This window comes from Pleurodeles waltl, chromosome 2_2, assembly GCF_031143425.1.
Source record: "Pleurodeles waltl isolate 20211129_DDA chromosome 2_2, aPleWal1.hap1.20221129, whole genome shotgun sequence".
Taxonomy (NCBI): Eukaryota; Metazoa; Chordata; class Amphibia; order Caudata; family Salamandridae; genus Pleurodeles; species Pleurodeles waltl.
In genome coordinates this window covers 716,045,458-716,062,683 of record NC_090439.1, presented here as the reverse complement: position 1 = coordinate 716,062,683, position 17,226 = coordinate 716,045,458, and the positions used below count along the sequence as shown (strand labels likewise).

Genomic DNA, 17,226 nt, shown 5'->3' with positions numbered 1-17,226 from the left:
ACACTGCTTGCCAGCTTGTGTGTGCTGGTGAGGACAAAACGAGTAAGTCGACATGGCACTCCCCTCAGGGTGCCATGCCAACCTCACACTGCCTATGCAGTATACATAAGTCATCCCTCTAGCAGGCCTTACAGCCCTAAGGCAGGGTACACTATACCATAGGTGAGGGCACCAGTGCATGAGCGCTGTGCCCCTACAGAGTCTAAGCATAACCTTAGACATTTTAAGTGCAGGATAGCCATAAGAGGATATGGTCTGGGAGTCTGTCAAACACGAACTGCACAGCACCATAATGGCTACACTGAAAACTGGGAAGTTTGGTATCAAACTTCTCAGCACAATAAATGCACACTGATGCCAGTGTACATTTTATTGTAACATACACCCCAGAGGGCACCTTAGAGGTGCCCCCTGAAACCTTAACCAACTACCCGTGTAGGCTGACTGGTTTTAGCAGCCTGCCACACTCGAGACATGTTGCTGGCCACATGGGGAGAGTGCCTTTTGTCACTCTGTGGCTAGTAACAAAGCCTTTACAGGGTGGAGATGCTTATCACCTCCCCCTTGCAAGAACTGTAACACCTGGCGGTGAGCCTCAAAGGCTCACCCCCTTTGTTACAGCACCCCAGGGCATTCCAGCTAGTGGAGTTGCCCGCCCCCTCCAGCCACGGCCCCACTTTTGGTGGCAAGGCCGGAGGAGATAATGAGAAAAACAAGGAGTCGTCACTGGCCAGTCAGGACAGCCCCTAAGGCAACCTGAGCTGAGGTGACTGACTTTTAGAAATCCTCCATCTTGCTGATGGAGGATTCCCCCAATAGGTATAGGAATGTGACCTTGGGAGGAGGCACAAAGAGGGTGTAGCCACCCTCAGGGCTAGTAGCCATTGGCTACTGCCCTCCCAGACCTAAACACACCCCTAACTTCTGTATTTAGGGGCTCCCCAGAACCTAGGAACTCAGATTCCTGCAACCTAAGAAGAAGAGGACTGCTAAGCTGAAAAACCCTGCAGATAAGACGGAGACACCAACTGCCTTGGCCCCAGCTCTACTGGCCTGTCTCCCCCCCCCCCCCCCCCCCCCCTTCTAAAGACACTGCTCCAGCGACGCTCTCCCCAGGGACCAGCAACCTCTGAATCCTCAGAGGACTGCCCTGCTCTAGAAGGACCAAGAAACTCCAGAGGACAGCGGCTATGTTCACCCAAGACTGCAACTTTGTTTCAAAGGAGCAACTTTAAAACAACTTTTGTTTCCCGCCAGGTGTGAGACTTGCTACTCTGCACCCGACACCCCCGGCTCGACTTGTGGAGAAACAACACTTCAGGGAGGACTCCCCGGCGACTGTGAGTAGCCAGAGTTGCCCCCCCTGAGCCCCCACAGCGACGCCTGCAGAGGGAATCCCGAGGCTCCCCCCGACGCGACTGCCTGTTCCTCAGATCCCGACGCCTGGTAAAGACTCTGCACCCGCAGCCCCCAGGACCTGAAGGATCCGAACTCCAGTGCAGGAGTGACCCCAAGGAGGCCCTCTCCATTGCCCAGGTGGTGGCTACCCCGAGGAGCCCCCCCCCCCCTCCTTGCCTGCCTGCATCGCTGAAGAGACCCCTTGGTCTCCCATTGATTTCTATTGGAAACCCGATGCGTGTTTGCACACTGCACCCGGCTGCCCCTGTGCTGCTGAGGGTGTACTTTCTTTGTTAACTTGTGTCCCCCCCCTCCCCCCCAGGTGCCCTACAAAACCCCCCTGGTCTGCCCTCCTAAGACGCGGGTACTTACCTGCTGGCAGACTGGAACCGGGGCACTCCCTTCTCCATTGAAGCCTATGCGTTTTGGGCACCACTTTGACCTCTGCACCTGACCGGCCCTGAGCTGCTGGTGTGGTAACTTTGGGGTTGCTCTGAACCCCCAACGGTGGGCTACTTTGGACCCAAACTTGAACCCCGTAGGTGGTTTACTTACCTGCAAAAACTAACTCTTACTCCCCCTAGGAACTGTGAAAATTGCACTAAGTGTCTAGTTTTAAAATAGCTATATGATTTAAAAAAAAAAAAAAAGTGTATATGCTGTTTTGATTATTCAAAGTTCCTAAAGTACTTACCTGCAATACCTTTCATTTGAAGTATTATATGTAAAATTTGAACCTGTGGTTCTTAGAATAAGCTAAGAAAATATATGTTCGATGGCATATGTTGCTGCAGATACACATGTTTGGCACAGTCCGCTGCCTGGTGTTGGGCTCGGAGTATTACAAGTTGTTTTTCTTCGAAGAAGTCTTTTTTGGTCACGGGACCGAAGGACTCCTCCCTCTTCGGCTCCATTGCGCATGGGCGTCGACTCCATCTTAGATTGTTTTTTTCCGCTGTCTGGTTCGGACGTATTCCTTTTCGCTCCGTGTTTCGGTTCGGAAAGTTAGTCAGAATCTCGGAAGAAAGCGTCGGTATTGTTCCGTTCGGTATCGGGATAGTTAGGTACATCGACACCGATCATCGGAAGACTTTGGGGTAGCTTCGATTCCCCCATCGGGGCCTGGTCGGCCCGACCGCGTGCGACATCGAAGCCGATGGAACGGACCCCGTTCCGTTTCTGCCCAAAATGTCACAGTAAGTATCCTTATACAGATCAGCACTTGGTCTGTAACTTGTGCTTGTGCTTGTCCCCCGAGCACAAGGATACCTGTGAGGCCTGTCGAGCCTTCCGGTCCAGAAAAACTCTCCGGGACCGAAGAGCCAGGCGTCTACAAATGGCGTCCACGCCGACAAAACAACGTTTCGACGACGAAGAGGAAACATTCTCGGTTCCGGACTCAGAATCCGGAGACTCCGACGTCGAACAACAGCAACAAACTGTGAGTAAGACGTCGAAAAGTAAAACCATCGACAAAACGAAAGCCCAGGGGACGCCACTGCCAACAGGCCATGGCTCGACCCATAAAACAGGCGACCTGTCGAAGGCGCCGAAAAAGGGCACGCCCATAGCGAAGACACCCGACTCCGGTCGAGGGACCGCCATGGAGCAACCTCGGAGCCGAGAAAGCGGCTCCGAGAGACAAAAACAAGATACCGGCACCGAAAAACATCGGCACCGAGAATCCATGCCGAAAGGAACAAAAATTCTGTCGGTGCCGAAACCGAAAAAAGATTCTCTCTCGGCGCCGAAAAATACCACACCTTCATCCTACTCAGAGGAACAAGGAATAAGTGGCCAGATGCACAGATTTGGACAAGAGCTCCAAAGTGTAGAATCAGACTACACACAAAAGAGACTGTACATCCAGCAAGACACAGGGAAGATATCAACCCTTCCCCCAATAATGAGGAAAAGAAGGATCAGTCTCCTCAAGGATGACGCACAACCACAAGCCAAAGTGGTTAAAGTCACGCCTCCGCCCTCTCCACTACAACAGGCATCGCCGGCACAAACACCGCCACAAATGCACTCACCAGCGCAAACTACCATAAGTCAAGATAATCAGGATCAAGACGCTTGGGACCTATACGACACCACAGTGCCGGACAATGATCCCGATTCATACCCCACAAAGCCGTCACCGCCAGAGGACAGTACCTCATACTCACAACTGGTGGCTAGGGCTGCAGAATTCCACAATGTCCAACTGCATTCCGATCCTATAGAGGATGATTTTTTATTTAACACCCTCTCGGCTACACATAGCCAATATCAATGTCTCCCAATGCTACCGGGGATGTTACGGCACGCAAAACAAATTTTTGAAGAGCCCGTAAAATCAAGAGCCATCACCCCAAGGGTGGATAAAAAATACAAACCACCACCCACAGATCCAGTGTTTATTACTTCGCAGTTACCACCTGACTCCGTAGTAGTAGGGCCAGCTCGCAAAAGAGCAAATTCCCATACATCTGGCGACGCCCCACCTCCGGACAAAGAAAGCAGAAAATTTGATGCGGCAGGAAAAAGAGTAGCATCACAGGCAGCCAACCAGTGGCGCATCGCAAATTCTCAAGCGCTGCTGGCCAGATATGACCGCGCTCACTGGGATGAGATGCAACTTCTCGTAGACCATCTTCCCCAAGAATACCAAAAAAGGGCGCAGCAAATAGTTGAAGAGGGACAAACGATCTCAAACAATCAAATCCGCTCTTCACTGGACGCAGCCGATACTGCAGCGAGAACAGTCAACACTGCTGTCACCATAAGGAGACACGCTTGGCTCCGCACTTCAGGCTTCAAACCTGAAATCCAGCAGGCTGTCCTTAATATGCCCTTCAACGAAAAACAACTTTTTGGCCCTGAAGTGGACACAGCCATTGAAAAACTTAAAAAGGACACAGACACGGCCAAGGCCATGGGCGCACTCTACTCCCCGCAGAGCAGAGGCTCTTTTAGAAAAACTCCATTTAGAGGGGGGTTTCGTGGCCAACCCACAGACACCACCAGCCAACAAACAAGAACCACACCATATCAGGGTTCCTTCCAAAGGGGAGGTTTCAGGGGATATAGAGGGGGTCAATTCCCAAGGAGTAGGAAGATTCCAGACTCCAAAAACACCTCCACCTAAACAGTGACTTTCAAGTCACGCAACCCCTTCACTCAACACCAGTGGGGGGAAGACTAAGCCAATTCTACCAATCTTGGCAACAGATTACAACAGACAATTGGGTATTAGCAATAATCCAACATGGCTATTGCATAGAATTCCACAAATTCCCACCAAACATCCCTCCCAAAACACGCAAAATGTCACCACAACATTTAGAACTTTTAGGACTAGAAGTTCAAGCACTACTGCAAAAGGATGCAATAGAGTTAGTACCAGTACAACAAAAAAACACAGGAGTTTACTCCCTGTACTTTCTAATTCCAAAAAAAGACAAAACATTAAGACCAATATTAGATCTCAGGACACTAAATACCTACATCATATCGGACCATTTTCACATGGTCACACTACAAGACATCATTCCACTGCTCAAACAGCAAGATTACATGACCACATTAGACCTAAAGGATGCGTACTTTCATATACCAATACACCCTTCTCACAGAAAGTACCTACGGTTCGTATTCAAAGGAATACATTACCAATTCAAGGTGTTGCCATTCGGAATAACAACTGCACCAAGAGTGTTCACAAAATGTCTAGCAGTAGTAGCAGCACACATCAGGAGACAACAGATACATGTGTTCCCTTACCTAGACGATTGGCTAATCAAGACCAACACAGTAAAAAAATGCGCAAACGACACCACATGTGTCATACAAACCCTTCACAAACTGGGGTTTTCCATCAACTATACAAAATCACACCTAGAACCGTGTCAGACACAACAATATCTAGGAGCAACCATCAACACATCAAAAGGAATTGCCACTCCAAGTCCACAAAGAGTGCAGGCATTCCACAAGGTAATAAGTGCTATGTTTCCAAACCAAAAGATACAAGCAAAATTTGTGCTAAAACTTCTAGGCATGATGTCATCATGCATAGCCATTGTCCCAAACGCAAGACTACACATGCGACCCTTACAACAGTGTCTAGCATCACAATGGTCACAGGCACAGGGTCAACTTCAAGATCTGGTGTTGGTAGACCGCCAAACATACCTCTCGCTTCTATGGTGGAACAGCAAAAATTTAAACAAAGGGCGGACATTTCAGGACCCAGTGCCTCAATACGTTATAACAACAGATGCTTCCATGACAGGGTGGGGAGCACACCTCAATCACCACAGCATTCAAGGACAATGGGATGTACACCAAACAAAATTTCATATCAATTACCTAGAACTGTTAGCAGTATTTCTAGCGTTAAAAGCCTTCCAACCCATAATAACACACAAATGCATTCTTGTCAAAACAGACAACATGACAACAACGTATTATTTAAACAAACCAGGAGGAACACACTCAACACAATTGTGCCTCCTAACACAAAAAATTTGGCAGTGGGCGATTCACAACAACATTCGCCTAATAGCACAATTTATTCCAGGAATACAAAACCAACTAGCAGACAACCTTTCGCGAGACCACCAACAAGTCCACGAATGGGAAATTCACCCCCAAGTTCTGAACAAGTACTTTCAAATTTGGGGAACACCCCAGATAGATTTGTTCGCAACAAAAGAAAACTCAAAATGCCAAAACTTCGCATCCAGGTACCCACACCGCGAATCACAAGGCAATGCTCTATGGATGAGTTGGTCAGGGATATTTGCATACGCTTTTCCCCCTCTCCCTCTCCTTCCATATCTAGTAAACAAGTTGAGTCAAAACCAACTCAAACTCGTACTTATAGCACCCACATGGGCAAGACAACCTTGGTATACAACTCTACTAGACCTTTCACTAGTACCGCATGTCAAACTACCCAACAGACCAGATCTGTTAACACAACACAAACAACAGATCAGGCATCCAAACCCAGCATCATTGAATCTGGCAATTTGGCTCCTGAAATCCTAGAATTCGGACACTTAGACCTCACACAAGAATGCATGGAGGTCATAAAACAAGCTAGAAAATCTTCCACTAGACACTGCTATGCATCTAAGTGGAAAAGATTTGTTTACTACTGCCATGCCAATCAAATACAACCATTACATGCCTCTACGAAAGACATAGTAGGATACTTACTACATTTGCAAAAAGCAAATCTCGCTTTTTCATCTATAAAAATACACCTCGCAGCAATATCTGCTTACCTACAAACTACTCATTCATCGTCTCTATTTAGAATACCAGTTATTAAAGCATTCATGGAAGGGCTAAAAAGAATTATACCACCAAGAACACCACCAGTTCCTTCATGGAATCTTAACATCGTCTTAACAAGACTCATGGGTCCACCTTTCGAACCCATGCATTCCTGTGAAATGCAATATCTAACCTGGAAAGTCGCATTTCTCATTGCAATCACATCCCTCAGAAGAGTAAGTGAAATACAGGCATTTACCATACAAGAACCATTTATTCAAATACACAACAATAAAATAGTTCTAAGAACAAATCCAAAATTTCTGCCAAAAGTAATCTCACCATTCCATTTAAATCAAACAGTAGAATTGCCAGTGTTCTTCCCACAACCAAATTCCGTGGCTGAAAGGGCACTACATACATTAGACATCAAAAGAGCACTAATGTATTACATTGACAGAACAAAGCTAATCAGGAAAACAAAACAACTGTTCATAGCTTTTCAAAAACCACACATAGGAAATCCAATCTCTAAACAAGGCATTGCTAGATGGATAGTCAGATGTATTCAAACATGCTATCTTAAAGCCAAAAGAGAATTGCCTATTACACCAAAGGCACACTCAACCAGAAAGAAAGGTGCTACAATGGCCTTTCTAGGAAACATTCCTATGAGCGAAATATGTAAGGCTGCAACCTGGTCTACGCCTCATACGTTTACTAAACACTACTGTGTAGACGTACTAAATGCACAACAAGCTACAGTGGGCCAAGCTGTACTAAGAACATTATTCCAAACTACTTCAACTCCTACAGGCTAAACCACCGCTTTTAGGGGAGGTAACTGCTTTATAGTCTATGCCAAACATGTGTATCTGCAGCAACATATGCCATCGAACTGAAAATGTCACTTACCCAGTGTACATCTGTTCGTGGCATTAGTCGCTGCAGATTCACATGTACCCTCCCACCTCCCCGGGAAGCCTGTAGCCGTTTAGAAGTAGATCATAAATCTTAAACATCTGTACATTTGTAAATAATTATTATAAACTCTTAACGTACATACATATTCACTCCATTGCATGGGCACTATTTATAGCAAACAACTCCATCCTCACCCTCTGCGGGGAAAACAATCTAAGATGGAGTCGACGCCCATGCGCAATGGAGCCGAAGAGGGAGGAGTCCTTCGGTCCCGTGACCAAAAAGGACTTCTTCGAAGAAAAACAACTTGTAATACTCCGAGCCCAACACCAGGCAGCGGACTGTGCCAAACATGTGAATCTGCAGCGACTAATGCCACGAACAGATGTACACTGGGTAAGTGACATTTTCATTTTCTATACAAAAACCTATTGGCCTGGAATTGTCTGAGTGTGTGTGTTCCTCATTTATTGCCTGTGCGTGTACAACAAATGCTTAACACTACTCCTTTGATAAGCCTACTGCTCGACCACACTACCACAAAATAGAGCATTAGTATTATCTTTTTGCCACTATCTTACCTCTAAGGGGAACCCTTGGACTCTGTGCATACTATTCCTTACTTTGAAATAGTGCATACAGAGCCAACTTCCTACAACATCTACGACCTGTTCAGACACAACCCGACTTATTATTCATAACGGAATCCTTGTTGGGAGATGACATGGCCCCAGTGTTGCACAAAGCCATTCCTCCAGGTTATCAAACCATCACACAAAACCATATAGGCAAGAGAGGAGGTGGACTAGCTATTATATTCAAACAGGCAATGAACCTCTGTAAAACAGAAAACATCTCCATACAAGGTTGTGAAGCCCTCCTCACCAGATGCCAACCTACTCCAACATTCTCCTGTAACTTTCTCCTCTTTTACAGACCTCCATCTAACAACCCCACATTCCCAGATACTTTTCTAGACAGTCTCAAACCTTATTACACTATAGCTATTTTAAAACTAGACACTTGGTGCAATGTTCTACAGTTCCTGGGGGAGGTAAGTGTTTGTTAGTTTTTGCAGGTAAGTAAACCACCTACAAGATTCAAGTTTGGGTCCAAGGTAGCCCACCGTTGGGGGTTCAGAGCAACCCCAAAGTTACCACACCAGCAGCTCAGGGCCGGTCAGGTGCAGAGGTCAAAGTGGCGCCCAAAACGCATAGGCTTCAATGGAGAAGGGGGTGCCCCGGTTCCAGTTTGCCAGCAGGTAAGTACCCGCGTCTTCGGAGGGCAGAGCAGGGGGGTTTTGTAGGGCACCGGGGGGGGGACACAAGTCCACACAAAGTACACCCTCAGCGGCACAGGGGTGGCCGGGTGCAGTGTGCAAACAAGCGTCGGGTTCGCAATAGGTTTCAATGGGAGACCAAGGGGTCTCTTTAGCGATGCAGGCAAGGGAAGGGGCTCCTTGGGGTAGCTGCCACCTGGGCAAGGGAGAGGGCCACCTGGGGGTCGCTCCTGCATTGGAGGTCGGATCCTTCAGGTCCTTGGAGCTGCGGATGCACAGTCTTCACCAGGTGTCGTGTCTTTGAAGCAGGCAGTCACGGTCAGGGGGAGCCTCGGGATTCCCTCTGCAGGCGTCGCTGTGGGAGATCAGGGGGGTCAACTCTGGCTACTCACGGTCTCGTAGTCGCCGGGGAGTCCTCCCTGTGGTTTTGTTCTCCACAAGTCGAGCCGGGGGCGTCGGGTGCTGTAGGAAGTTGGCTCTGTATGCACTATTTCAAAGTAAGGAATAGTATGCACAGAGTCCAAGGGTTCCCCTTAGAGGTAAGATAGTGGAAAAAAGAGACAAGTCTAATGCTATATTTTGTGGTAGTGTGGTCGAGCAGTAGGCTTATCAAAGGAGTAGTGTTAAGCATTTGTTGTACACACACAGGCAATAAATGAGGAACACACTCAGACAATTCCAGGCCAATAGGTTTTTTTATAGAAAAATATATTTTCTTAGTTTATTTTAAGAACCACAGGTTCAAGATTTACAAACAATACTGTAAATGAAAGGTATTTCACTTAGGAACTTTGAATTAGCAAAATAGCATATGCAGTTTTCACACAAATGGCAATAAGCTATTTTAAAACTGGACGCTTAGTGCAATTTTCAACCGTTCCTGGGGGAGGTAAGTGTTTGTTAGTTTTGCAGGTAAGTAAACTACCTACAGGATTCAAAGTTGGGTCCAAGGTAGCCCACTGTTGGGGGTTCAGAGCAACCCTAAAGTTACCACACCAGCTGCTCAGGGCCGGTCAGGTGCAGAGGTCAAAGTGGTGCCCAAAACACATTGGCTTCAATGGAGAAGGTGGTGCCCCGGTTCCAGTCTGCCAGCAGGTAAGTACCCGCGTCTTCGGGGGGCAGACCAGGGGGGTTTTGTAGGGCACCGGGGGGAGGAGGGGACACAGGTCCACGCAAAAAGTACACCCTCAGCGGCACGGGGGCGGCCGGGTGCAGTGTGTAAACAAGCGTCGGGTTTTCAATAGAAAGCAATGGGAGACCAAGGGGTCTCTTCAGCGATGCAGGCAAGGGGGGGGGCTTCTCGGGGTAGCCACCACCTGGGCAAGGGAGAGGGCCACCTGGGGGTTGCACCTGCACTGGAGGTCGGATCCTTCAGGTCCTTGGGGCTGCAGGTGCAGAGCCTTTACCAGGCGTCGGATCTTTGAAGCAGGCAGTCTCGGTCAGGGGGAGCCTCGGGATTCCCTCTGCAGGCGTCGCTGTAGGGGCTCGGGGGGGCAACTCTGGCTACTCACGGTCTCGCAGTCGCCGGGGAGTCCTCCCTGAAGTGATTGTTCTCCACAAGTCGAGCCGGGGGCGTCTAGTACAGAGTGCCAAGTCTCACGCTTCCGGCGGGAAACGCGTGTTGTTTCAAAGTTGCTTCTTTGTTGCGAAGTTGCAGTCTTTGGTGAACAGAGCCGCTGTCCTCTGGAGTTCTTGGTCCTTCTAGATGCAGGGCAGTCCTCTGAGGCTTCAGAGGTTGCTGGTCCCTGTGGAAAGCGTCGCTAGAGCAGTGTCTTTAGAAGTGGGGAGACAGGCTGGTAGAGCTGGGGCCAAAGCAGTTGGTGTCTCCGTCTTCTCTGCAGGGTTTTTCAGCTTAGCAGTCCTCTTCTTTTTAGGTTGCAGGAATCTAGTTTCCTAGGTTCTGGGGAGCCCCTAAATACTGAATTTAGGGGTGTGTTTAGGTCTGGGAGGGCAGTAGCCAGTGGCTACTGTCTTTGAGGGTGGCTACACCCTCTTTGTGCCTCCTCCCTGAGGGTAGGGGGGCACACCCCTAATCCTATTGGGGGAATCCTCCATCTGCAAGATGGAGGATTTCTAAAAGTCAGTTACTTCAGCTCAGGACACCTTAGGGGCTGTCCTGACTGGCCAGTGACTCCTCCTTGTTTTTCTCATTATCTCTCCTGGACTTGCCACCAAAAGTGGGGGCTGTGTCCAGGGGGCGGACATCTCCACTAGCTGGAGTGTCCTGGGGCATTGTAACACGAAGCCTGAGCCTTTGAGGCTCACTACTAGGTGTTACAGTTCCTGCAGGGGGGAGATGTGAAGCACCTCCACCCAGATCAGGCTTTTGTTTCTGTCCTCCAAGAGTACAAAGGCCCTCACCACATGGGGTCAGAAACTCATCTCTCAGCAGCAGGCTGGCACAGACCAGTTAGTCCTGCACTGAACAATTGGGTAAAATACAGTGGGCATCTATAAGATGCCCTCTGTGTGCATTTTAATAAATCCAACACTGGCATCAGTGTGGGTTTATTATTCTGAGAAGTTTGATACCAAACTTCCCAGTATTCAGTGTAGCCATTATGGAGCTGTGGAGTTCGTTTTTGACAAACTCCCACACCATATACTTAATATGGCCACCCTGTACTTACAATGTCTAAGATTAGACTTATACACTTTAGGGGCATATTGCTCGTGCAACTATGCCCTCACCTGTGGTATAGTGCACCCTGCCTTGGGGCTGTAAGGCCTGCTAGAGGGGTGACTTACATATGCCACAGGCAGTATTTTGTGGGCATGGCATCCTGAGGGGGATGCCATGTCGACTTTGCCTTTTTCTCCCCACCAACACACACAATCTACAATGGCAGTGTGCATGTGTTAGGTGAGGGGTCCCTTGGGGTGGCACAACATATGCTGCAGCCCTTAGGGACCTTCCCTGGTCACAGAGCCCTTGGTACCATTGGTACCTTTTACAGGGGACTTAACTGTGTGCCAGGGTTGTGCCAATTGTAGAAACAATGGTACATTTTAGGTGAAAAAACACTGGTGCTGGGGCCTGGTTAGCAGGGGCCCAGCACACTTCTCAGTCAAGTCAGCATCAGGCAAAAAGTGGGGGATAACTGCAACAGGGAGCCATTTCTTTACAGATGTGATGCTTGTTTTTTTTTAGAGTGATCGAGCATTTATGAGCTGGCAGTTTAGAAAAGGTGTGGTAGTGTTTAGTTTAGGAGAAGGGTAGGTAGTATAATATGAGCTTGAAGCAGGAGTGTTGCTAGTTGTGATAAGTGTTTGAGGCTCACAATAGTCTTGCTTTTCAATTTAGTTTTCCTCTTCCAGCAGGGTAAGGAGGCATTTTGTTGGGTCTGTGTGTGTAGGTGGTGGACTTGGTGGCTGAGAGAGACATGAAGTGTGTACTGTTTTTGTAGGGTAGTCTTATTATGTAATAGACAAGGGGATGTGAGGTTGCTAAGAGTGGGATGTTTTATATTTTGTTTGTGGTGTGTATGCCAACTTCTGGACAGTTCAGTTGTTTGGGTAAGGAGGTCCCATCTGTCCATTGTCTCAAAAGTGGTGAATGATTTTTCACCCCAGCAAGGTCTTCAACCTTTCTTCATCCAATGTCCCTTATGTTTCCTTAGAGGATGGAAGGGATATTAAATAACAAGGGTCGGTTAAGCAAGATTTTACTTAAAGGTGACTAGGCAATGTCATTCTTCTGACTGGGTCACCAGTGCTTGTCTTGAAGTAGACAGGGCACACCCTGAAGTTTCCTGTGTAAATCGAATAGTCTTCTATTATTAGCATTGCAACTTCTTGCTTGAAATCCTATGTAGGGCTGACCGTGTTGAAGTGTTTTTATTTGACATTGTCTTTTTCTGTTAGATAAAGTAAAAAAAAAAAAAAGTTGCAACTAGTACATTTCCACATGCATTTAATCGATAAATAGCAACTCTTGGATGCCTCATTGAATTTTAGTAGTTTTGGAAGCCATGTATAATAAATTAAAATACGCTTGAAAATCTTAGCATTGAGTTACATACAAACGTGTAAGTCCAGATATTTAAGCGTTATTGGGCTCTATTCTTTTTTTTTTGTTCTCCCCACTCTATTGGAGTATATAGCTAATAATGGATTATCAATCTTGGCTCATAGCATGGGCAATCGCACAAAAGAAGACCCAGTTTCCTTTTTTTCTGTGCCCAAAAATAAATGGGCAATAAAATATACTTTGTATTTGTGTAATAACGGAAAATAGAAGGCCTAGACTTGTTCTCGATATCGGTGCACATTCTGCTAGGATGGGATAAGTAAGTCTGCGTAATGATTGAATATCTGTATTTGTATGTATGTGGTGCGTCCTTTTAAGCTGATAGAGGAAATAGTTATCCCTGTAATTAGAATAACGACCCACACATGGTTGTCATTCACAACCTTTTGATCTGCAGCATTTTACCTTTTTACTTTACAATTCGCGGCTGCACACTCACATTTATTGACCTTATTTTATACACATTTAAAAAAAAAAAAACACACACCTACTTTCGCTCCAAAAATGTATTGTAACACTTGTTTTTTTTTTGTTTTTTTATGTAAAACGAACGCCATCACCAAACTCCGCAAATGTGCGTTCACATTATGATTTCCATTTTGGTTACACATATGATTAGATACATAAATGTGCATTTGGAGAGACGGTCAAGTCAAAGTTCATATTTTTCAGTTTTTGCACCGTATTTACGATTCTTGCTTCGAGTAGAAAAGTAAGCTTAAATCCATTATTTAATACATCTACAAAGCTGAGTCAATCCTTATGATTATGCTGGTCTAACCTTTATTCCTGCCTTAGCAGACGTGTTTGTACCCTAATGTTATGTAAGAGTAGGGAAGTCATTCTCGAGACTGGAATCTTGTCATTCTAATGGCAGTATATTCATTGTTTTTACACTCTGTGCAGGAACACAAGAGACATTAACTGAAGTATTTCTGGTCATTGGTGTGTACTATGGCTTTGAGATTTCTAACACCGTTCAAAGTCTTTATTTTGTCAACAATTTGTTTTGCTACTGGCCTGCTCTGTAGCCTATTGTTAGCAATGAAAGCTGCTCGCGGGAGACGGGTTGCCCAGCAAAGAAATATATGTTCCTTGTATTGGATGTACAAATGCCCAATACACATGGACACAAATCGTTGAAATTCGGCTCCTGTTAATTTAATGTGTGTGCATCTGGCACTGTTGTAGTGTTGAGAATGAATGAATAAATGAGCATATGCTTTCCTGGCATTAATGATGAATGTCTATTTGCCGTTTACCCATCTGAGTATTTACATGGTGAGAGGTTATAAATCTGAGATGCCAGAAAGTTGTTAAAGCTAAGTGCAGTGAGTTGACTATTACTTTACTTATGACTCACTGTTTTGTTTGCACAGTTTGCCATAGGATGCCCCCTACATTACTTCCTCAGTGCTGCCTCTCGAAGAGGATTGTCTCCAACTCTCAGCACCTTGCATGAATCGTTTCTGGGTAAGTTAAAAAAGTATGCCAAACCTCTTGAATTGCAATAATGTTACTGAGAACCAACTCCTTTTCGCCTATTGGACAGCTTCCAGACCTGATTTGATCATGGTCTTTTGCCTCTTAATTTTAAATTGATTCATCTGCCTCTGGGCGAGACAAGGCAAGCCTGTACAGGTTCTTTATAGATGCTTTAAGGAGCTGCCTCTTGTCCTTTTTCAAGAGATGTTATTCTTCATTTGGTCATGTTTAAGCCCTAGAAAGTCCACTATGAAAAAGCAAACACTGTACTCGCAGAACAACCTCAGTCAAAATGTAAACATCCAAAGACTTGAATCAGAAGTCTGCTCTAAACTTGCTAAATGCGTGACAGCCCAGTTCTGTGCCTGCCACACAGCTCCTAAGCTCGGATAAACTAACTGTACGCCTTCAAGGTGCTAGGCATTCATGAGTTGATGTCATCTTTTCATTCCTTCTTTACAAGTTGTTCGTTAATTAGTTTGCTAATAATGTGAAACTATAGGTTAATGCTTATGGTACACCATGAGCCTACCTTGCATAAAATAAAAGTTTATCAGGTGGGATGATACCTGCACCAACAACTGATTTTAAGCACAAGCTGCCTTTCTCTGGCACATACAGACAGTTGTTTTCTGTGGGGTAATCCGTGTCCTTTTTCTTAAAACATTTGGAGTTGTTAAACTAGCAAAAATTCTTATTTCTCTTAACTTCTCTAGCAGCAAGGCGTTTTCTCAGTTGTCTTTGCGAAGAACAGTGCTTGCTCTAACACAAGACATATTTGATTGTCAGTGGGCTACGTTTCTAGCACAAAATACAAAAAAAACTTAAAATGAATTCAAATGTCCGAAAATGACCTCACATGGACCTTGCCACATTTGAGTGATTGGTTCTGTTTACGATCAACTCCAGTGTTAGTCCATGTATATTTGGGTTTCGGTTGCCATTTTCCAGTTAGGATAATACTCAGTTTATGGGACATCATGTACTAATTAATAGGGAGTGTAGGAAGTTGGCTCTGTATGCACTATTTCAAAGTAAAGAATAGTATGATTGAGTCCAAGGGTTCCCCTTAGAGGTAAGATAGTGGCAAAAAGAGATAATACTAATACTAATGCTCTATTTTGTGGTAGTGTGGTCGAGCAGTAGACTTATCAAAGGATTAGTGTTAAGCATTTGTTGTACATACACACAGGCAATAAATGAGGAACACACACTCGGAGACAATTCCAGGCCAATAGGTTTTTGTATAGAAAAATATATTTTCTTAGTTTATTTTAAGAACCACAGGTTCAAATTCTACATGTAATACTTTGCATGAAAGTTATTGCAGGTAAGTACTTTAGGAACTTTGAATAATCCCAGTAGCATATATACTTTTCAAATAAAACACGTATAGCTATTTTAAAACTAGACACTTAGTGCAATTTTCACAGTTCCTAGGGGAGGTAAGTAATTGTTAGTTCTTGCAGGTAAGTAAACCACCTACGGCAGTGGTTCCCAAACTTTTTCGATCCTCTGCTCCTTTGACCTATTGGCTGTGTTGGCCACGGCTCCCCATTATGTTACTTTTTTTTGGCGGGTGGGGGAACGTAATCCCAGTCTCGGGAGTACTACCATTTTTAGCCTGGAAAATAATTGGGATGAAACTGATGAGGGCATTAGAGAGCTTTAGAAGAGCACCAGATGACACTACATAGGGTCAGGCTTTATTTTTAAATAGGCACTGATGAGATTAAGTAATTTGCACAGAATCAAAGGATGGTAGCTGACGCCAGGACTCCAGCCTGGTTCCCCAGTTCTAAAGTCAACTGCTCTAACTGCTAGGCCACATCTCCTCCTTTGACAAAACTGGTGAAAGGATGTAACCCATCTGGCGGCTGCTTCTGACATCTCCTTCCTGTGCTAGAATGGGTCAGTTATTATTTTTCAGTTTTTCTTGGATATTCTTTTCTTCTCAGACACCTTCATACATTATGTCTTTCTGGTATCCGTCTTGCTTTGTCAGCGCCAGAGAAATGAACTCTGGTTTCATTGTTCCCACATTCAGATTTGTCACAGAGGCTGGGCGCTCTGGAGTCTCATGTCTGTCTCTATTTACCTGTTCCTACACTATTTACAGTTTGTCTTCTTTATTCTCTCGTTCAGGTTTCTGAAAATCATTTATTGGAAACTATTTTTGTTCTTATGTCATAGGGATATTATTAATGGTACTTTGGCGCCCTCCGCTGGTCACAGCAATTAATGCGGGGTGTTCTGTTTACAATACTGTGATGAAAGCTACTGATTCTAAGCACCTCCGAGTGGTTCCCAAACTGTGTGCGGCGCCCCTGGCTAGTTTTGACGGCGCACCAGGGAGCCACGGCACACAGATTGGGAACCACTGACCTACGGGGTTCAAGTTTGGTTCCAAGGTAGCCCACTGTTGGGTGTTCAGAGCAACCCCAAAGTTACCACACCAGCAGCTCAGGGCCGGTCAGGTGCAGAGTTCAAAGTGGTGCCCAAAACACATAGGCTTCAATGGAGAAGGGGGTGCCTCTGTTCCAGTCTGCCAGCAGGTAAGTACCCGCGTCTTTCGAGGGCAGACCAGGGGTTTTTTGTACGGCACCGGGGGGGGACACAAGTTAGCACAGAAAGTACACCCTCAGCAGCACGGGGGCGGCCGGGTACAGTGTGCAAACACACGTCGGATTTTCAATTGGAATCAATGGGAGACCAAGGGGTGTCTTCAGCGATGCGGGGGGGGGGGGCTCCTCGGGGTAGCCACCACCTGGGCAAGGGAGAGGGCCTCTTGGGGGTCACTCCTGCACTGGAGTTCCGATCCTTCAGGTCCTGGGGGCTG

The 17,226-nt window shown here is 46.1% G+C and overlaps 1 non-coding gene across 1 annotated transcript; it reads left to right on the top strand.

The window, feature by feature from the left end:
- The first annotated feature begins 14,128 nt into the window (after positions 1-14,128).
- Positions 14,129-14,212, top strand: LOC138283114 (small nucleolar RNA SNORD87). The gene has a single exon (XR_011201077.1). It is a non-coding gene; the product is annotated as a small nucleolar RNA SNORD87 (small nucleolar RNA).
- The last annotated feature ends 3,014 nt before the right edge of the window (positions 14,213-17,226 follow it).